We start from the raw sequence: 7499 nt of genomic DNA, 5'->3' as shown, positions 1-7499 counted from the left end.
TCGCAGCATGGCCAAAATAAAAATTCAAACTGAAGATAACAACAACACCAAAAAAAAAAAGCAAAGTAGCTTCTCTCCAGAGTTAGCCCTCTTTGCCTTTACTTTCCAACAATTCAGCCAAACTTAGATGTGGGCATAGAGTTTGAGTGTCATAATTGCTGTTCATTTGGTTTTCCTTTGCAATACTGCATCTCAGACTAGCAACCACTTTAGAATGTCCTACGTATTGTATTTTCCAAAACATTGCATCTTGAAATCCCAGTCCGAATTTCCAATATCTTCTTACACCAACATTTATTCAGTGCATGTAAGTGATGGATCTAAGTGCTAAATGGTTATTAACTCATACTTCATAACAACCTTATGAAGTACATACTATTACTACCCTCTTACAGGGGAGAGAAATAAAGAACTGAGAAGTTGAGTAACTTATAAAAGGTCAACCAACTAGTGAATGGAGAAGCTGGGATTTGGATAAGCAATCTGGCTGTAGATAGCAAACCCTTAAACTCTACTATGCTGCTAGCCTGCTCATATTTCAAATCACCAGCCTTTAAAGACCTATTAATGGTAAATCCACTATAATTTCATACCCTCGTGAAAATAAAAACCCTCTGCTTACATTTTCCACATCTTAATGACTAATTCTGCCATCCACCCTGGAGCCCAACCAAAACCTTTGATGTCATCACTGACAGCTTCTCCTTCATTGAGCACATCTTATCAGTCTACTGGTTGTGGAGATTCTGTCCCTTGAATTAAGAAGACGCCTTAGTTCAAGACTGAATTACTGAAACGGCTTCTGTTTCTAGATTTGTCTACCCCTAATCCATTCTCAGCATTGCAGACAGAATATTTAACTCAATTCTTATTTAAATTTAACAACATCTTTACCAGTTTCTTTGCTCTGGTTGCTTCTTGAATGTCATACCTTCCTTCTGGATTAAATCTTATTCTCCTTTTCCGTGTGTGTGTGTTCATCTTAACTATTTTGTGTTCAGTTCAATCGTGTGAAATATATTCACATTTTGGTTCAGTGGATTTCCAATTCTTTCATCTCGTAAAACTGGAATTCTGTCCCCATTTCACCCTCCTGACACCATTCTGTTTTCTATTCCTATGAATTTGACTACTTTAGACTCTTCACATCAGTAGAATCATACAGCATTTGTGACTGGCTTATTTTCAGTTCAGTTTAGTCACTCACTCACATCCGACTCTTTGCGACCCCATGAACTGCAGCATGCCAGGCCTCTCTGTCCATCACCAACTCCCAGAGTCCACCCAAACCCATGTCCATTGAGTCGGTGATGCCATCCAACCATCTCATCGTCTGTCGTCCCCTTCTCCTCCTGCCCTCAATCTTTCCCAGCATCAGGGTCTTTTCAAATGAGGCAGCTCTTCGTATCAGGTGGCCAAAGTACTGGAGTTTCAGCTTCAACATCAGTCCTTCCAATGAACACTCAGGACTGATCTCCTTTAGGATGGACTGGTTGGATCTCCTTGCAGTCAAAGGGACTCTCAAGATTCTTCTCCAACACCACAGTTCAAAAGCATCAATTCTTTGGTGCTCAGCATTCTTTATAGTCCAACTCTCTGTCTTCAAGGTTCATTCATGTTGTAACGTCTATCAGAACTTCAGTCCTTTCTAAGGTTGAATAGTATTCCACTGCATGTATGTATGTGCAACATTTTGTTTATTCATTCATCCATTGATGAATTGTTAGGTTGTTTCCACCTCTTGGTTATTGTGAGTAATGCTGCTATGAACATGCTGCTGCTGCTGCTAAGTCACTTCGGTCGTGTCCGACTCTGTGTGACCCCAGAGACGGCCTCCCACCAGGCTCCCCCGTCCCTGGGATTCTCCAGGCAAGAACAACTGGAGTGGGTTGCCATTTCCTTCTCCAATGCATGAAAGTGAAAAGTGAAAATGAAGTCGCTCAGTCGTGTCCGACTCTTGGTGGCCCCATGGACTGCAGCCAACCAGGCTCCTCCGTCCATGGGATTTTCCAGGCATGAGTACTGGAGTGGGGTGCCATTGCCTTCTCCGGCTATGAACATAGGTGTGCTAAATTTTTTTCTTCTTGAAGTACAAACTTTGGTAGTTCTACCAGGGAACTGTTTAAGGTTAAACGCTTTGTTTTCTTCCTTTTTTTATTGACGTATAGTTGCTATACATTATTATATGTTTCATGTGTATAACATAGGGGCCATGAAGCCAGGAATTCAAGAGTTCCCTCCTTTTCCAGACTTTATAGACTGACTTTGGTAAGTCTATAGATTTACTTTATAGACTTCACCTGTGGCAAGATCATGGCAGAGTATGCTGTGACCCCATGTTGCATACAGGCCAGGAGGAGAACAACCGGAGTATGTTTTGTAAGATTCTTATACTGCGTGTGATGGTCTGATATCCCTTGCAGGTAAACTGCAATAAGATGAAAATGTAAAATGTACAGTATTATACAGTCAAGAAAGGATTGTAGCTAATGGGCAACCAAGGAGACAAAATAGAATTATAAACATATGATCAGTTCATCCAAAAGAAGGCAGAAGAGGAAAGAAAGGGAACAAATAAAGCGTATGAGACAAATAGCAACATGGGAAGTTTGAATTTAACCATGTGAATAACCACACGAGGTGTAAATGGTCACGCCACTTCAATTTACAGGCAGAGAGACAGACTGAGTAAAGCAAGACCTACTCATATGCTAAGTACAAATAACCCACGTTTTAACTTTCTTTCTCTATTTGTGGCCGTGCTGGGTCTTCGTTGCTATGCAGGCTTTTCTCCAGTTCAGCAAGTGGGGCTGTTCTCAAGTTGCGGTGCTCGGGTCTCTCACTGCAGTGGCTCCTCTTGTGGTGGTGCACAGGCTGAGCTGCTCCGAGGCATGTGAGAACGTCCTGGATCAGGGGTTGAACCCGGGTCTCCTGCATTGGCAGGCAGATTCTTTACCTCTGAGCCACGAGGGAAGTCCTTAACCCACTTTCTAATTTCACATGTGGACCAGAAGTAAAAGGATGGAAACATATACTATGCTGACACAAAGCAAAAGAAATCCTGAGGGGCATTATTAATATCAATTAATATTAATGGTAACAGCAAAAATATTACCAGGGATAAAGAGGTCATTCCATTATTATAAAGGGACCAATTCATCAAACCCTGAACATTTACACTCCTAATAACAGAGTAGGTGACTAGCAAGGAAACCAAGGTCCAGACAGTTTGAATCACTTGTGAAGGTCACTCAGGCAGCAAGTGGAAGAGGCAGGGTGGGAACCAAGGGTGGCTCTAGAGTCTGACGTCCCCCTCCGCTAAGCCGAGGAGGAGCCACTGCATCAGGGGCCTTCAGCTCGTCTCTGCTGATGGCATGCGGTCACCTCCTTGGAAAATCAGAACTGGGAGCCCACCTTTCGGGGCCTCGCAGATGGTCCAGACCCAGTGGCCAAAGTCCTTGTCTAACTGAAGAGGGGGTGGAAGGTGGGGAGAAACACAGGACTCGGGGAACAGGCACACTTTTCAAAGTCGCCTGGATTTCTCCCAATTCCTCAATGGCTCCATTTATAAATGTCCACAGTGCCCTGGGCAGTGTGGGTATCAGGGGAGGAGGTTAAGGTTGGTGCTGGAGGTTGGGGGAGGGGGCTTCTGCCCAATTCTTTCTAAGCTTCTGACAGGACCCTAAAGCACCAAGACAAACTTCTCTTTCACAGTAAGTTCTGAGGATTGGTGCCAGGAAGGGAGGCCCCAGGGGTACCGAGAAGTCATCCCATTTCTTTATTCCACCAGACAAGGCCTTCTTTGTCTCCCTCCTCCCACCAGATGAGACCGGCCTCCTCCCACAGCTGTATGCTGACGAAATGTGCCAAGCCCTGGAGCAGCAGCATGCCCGGGGTGCAGGGGTCACCCAAGGGTGGGGGCAGAAGGAGGCCTGGCCTCTCCCTCCCTCTCTCCACAGCTGGAGGGATCTGTCTGCGTGGGGGTACAGTGAGAGACCACCAGGAACGAGGGTGGGGGAGGAGTCAGGAGAAGGAAAGAATCGCATTGCACGGCACTGGGCCTGGGAGACCACGTGACCTAGAGAGAAGGCAGATACGCTGGTCCTGGGAAGGTGTATATGACCTCTGGGACATAGAAGGGACCACACAGGTAAGAGATGGAGTTCCCAGGGTGACGAGGATGAAGGGAGATCCCAGGTGCCGAGAGCAACCTGTCAAACCCAAGATTCCTGAATGTCTTGTGATGAGATTCAAATGACTGGTGAGGCAGTTGAATAAGAACATAGAAAAGTAATAACCATCAGCTCCATTAAAAATAAAAAGTTGTGTGAGAAAGTAAAATGATTATAGCTCACTACACAGCAGAGCTGTGAATGTATTACAGTCATAATAATGAAAATAATGAAGACCTAGCCTAAGTTCTCATATAAGGTATTTTATTGGGAAGATGGATCATGGGAAATGGACGTGTGTACTGAAGGCTAGGAAAGGATGAAGGAAAATCATCATTTTCCAGGATGTTGACTTAATAATGAAACGTCAAGAAAGCATTGAGAGACAAGGAGGTAAATGTCTTCAAAGTAACCAGCTGGAAGATACGAAAAATCACTGCATGAAAAATAAGGAGAAAATATTCTTAAAAACCATATGACTTTGCATAAACCAAACACTGAAAAAAAATACTTATGGTCTCAAGCAAAGAATTTTGACTGAAAAATAATTAACGGGAAAAGGGAAGAATTGCAAAAAGATCATGTACTTGGAAGTAACAGTGTGGAAGTTTATTTAAAACAAAAAATGTGCAGGAATTCCCCAGCGGTCCAGTGATTAGAAGCCCGTGCTCTCCCGCCATGGGCACAGGCTCAATCCCCGGTCGGAGAACTAAGATCCCACACGCCAAGGAGCAACTAAGCCCGCACACAGCTACTCAGCCCCTGTGCCACAACTAGGGAGTCCGTGCAACGCAACGAAAGATCTCGGGTGCCACGAATAAGACCCGACTCAGCCGAATAAATAAATATTTTTTAAAAAGAAGAAGAAGGCCTACATCTGGATTTGGTCCTTGTCCTGAGCGCCCCAGGGAAACACTGGCCTGGATAAATGCCAAGGTCCTGTAGGTCTGTCTCATAGCGGTGTTTATTCTCACCCCATACTCAATAGACAATACATGGAAATGCCATCCTTAATCATTAGTCATGGGGGTTCCCTGGTGGTCCAGTGGTAAGACTCCGTGCTCCCAACGCAGGGGGCCTGAGTTCAACCCCCCGTTAGGGATCTAGATCCCACATGCCGCAACTAAGGGTTTGCACACAGAGACTAAAGATCCCACGTGCTGCATGCAGGCCCAATGCAGCCAAATAAAGAAATTTTTTTAATTTATTTATTTTAATTGGAGGCTACTTACTTTACAATATTGTAGTGGTTTTGCCATACATTGAAACATGTATATTATCATATGTGAAACAGACCTGCAGTCCAGGTTCATTGCATGAGACAGGGTGCTCAGGGCTAGTGCACTGAGAAATGTTTAAATAATAATAATTAGTCATGGAAGAGGAACCAAGTAACTCAGAAGGAAATAACACAGCGAGTGATATTTCAAAGCAATATTTGTTCTGACCTTTGAACAAACAAAGTATAACTTGACAGGAGGAAATTTGTAGACCAGTGAGAAGATCCAGGGCCCCCGTGAACAGGCCAGGGCTGAGGCCAATTGGAATGTGAGACCCACACCACCTATACGACAGGAGACGCGGGCCGGGGTGGGCAAGAGGAGGAAACCTCAGAATACCTGAGTCCTGGCCAGGGGTGGGGACAAGGAAAGGGCACACAGCCACTCAGACAGCCAGAGAAACTTCCTGGAGGGGTTTGGATTTCAGGGGAAGCCTAAGACAGCTTGCCAAGATGAGGCAAAAGATTGTTCCTGACCAGCCAACTGTGAGACAGCCGAGATATGAGGGCAGCAAGATGCTGACAAAGGAAGCAACCCGAGGGCAGGGCAGGACCATCGGCAGGGACTGGGCACTGCAGGGAGGAAGGAGGGGTCCAGAGAGCCGAGTGTGGTCCTGCCTCGGCCACCTCCTGTCCACCCAGCAAAGACCCACCAGTGGATTCTCCAGCAGGTGGGACCATCGTCAAGTGCAGTTGAGGATGCCCCACCCCAGGAGGGGCTCGTTGCCACAAATTACCTCCTTCTCAATAGTTCCTCAGCCATTTTAGAAGAGCGTGTTGCTCTGTATTTGAGGGACCCCACTGCAGACAGCCCATCAACTCCCAGGAGTGCATGGAAAAACCTGCATTTGCATGTGATGGGCTTTCTCTGTATCCTATGTTTTATTTTATGCATTAAACATTATATTGCGAATTCTCTGGCGGTCCAGTGGTTAGGGCTCTGCGCTCTCGCTGCTGAGAACTCAGGTTCAACCCCTGGTTGGGGAATTAAGATCTGCGTGGAGCAGCCAAAAAAAAACTTACCTTGAAGGAAATTTTTTAATTTATTTTATCAGTCAGTAGAGTCGCTCAGTCATGTCCGACTCTTTGTGACCCCATGGACTGCAGCACACCAAGTTTCCCTGTCCATCACCAACTCCCAGAGTTTGCTCAAACTCATGTCCATCAAGTGGTGATACCATCCAACCATGTCATCCTCTGTCGTCCCCTTCTCCTCCTGCCTTAAGTCTTTCCCAGCATCAGGGTCTTTTCGCATCAGGTGGCCAAAGTATTGGAGTTTCAGCTTTAGCATCATAAAATTTCTTTTATAAATAAATAAAATTTTAGCATTTAAAAATAATAATTATCTTGAGAATAACTAGCAAGGGAGTAGCTCGCTGTGCTGTGCTTTGTCACTCAGTCATGTCCGACTCATGTCTCAGAACTGTAGCCCACCAGGCTCCTCTGTCCACGGGGATAGGACTAGGCAAGAATACTGGAGTGGGTTGCCATGCCCTCCTCCAGGGGAATCTTCCCAACCCAGGAATCCAACCCAGGTCTCCTGTGTTGTGTGTGGATTCTTTACCATCTGAGCCACCAGGGAAGCCTGAGTAGATGGCATAAAAGGCTAAGAACTGCTAACTGAGAGGGATGGGTGTGCAGAGAATAGAGACTGGGACTGAAAAGACACGATCAAGGAATGTGCCTCGTTCCTTGGACACTGGGCGCCCGTAGGATTGTGGCCCCAAAACTCTGACTCAAGCCTCCCTTTTGCATCTACCATCCTACCACCCAACTGCTCGATCCGTTTCCACCAAGTCGGCCTCAGTGCCCCTCAAGTAGGTCTGGTGCCATCTCTTTTTGTCTTTGCTTGCGGATCCATTGATCTGTTTTTCTAAATGTTCATTGATTGTCTTCTTGCTGCCAGGCACTGCACCATGCAACTGGTCCTGGGTACACCTGTGCCGCCACCAGACGCCACAGGGGACGCTGGACGCCCCCGGGGCTACTGCTGCCCCACTGCCTCCAGGAGCCACCAAGACCCCCAGGATGGGTCGTCTGCTGCGGCT

The sequence above is a fragment of the Bison bison genome, unplaced genomic scaffold (genome assembly GCF_000754665.1).
Source record: "Bison bison bison isolate TAMUID 2011002044 unplaced genomic scaffold, Bison_UMD1.0 scf7180017864208, whole genome shotgun sequence".
Taxonomy (NCBI): Eukaryota; Metazoa; Chordata; class Mammalia; order Artiodactyla; family Bovidae; genus Bison; species Bison bison.
This window is presented reverse-complemented; position numbering follows the sequence as displayed.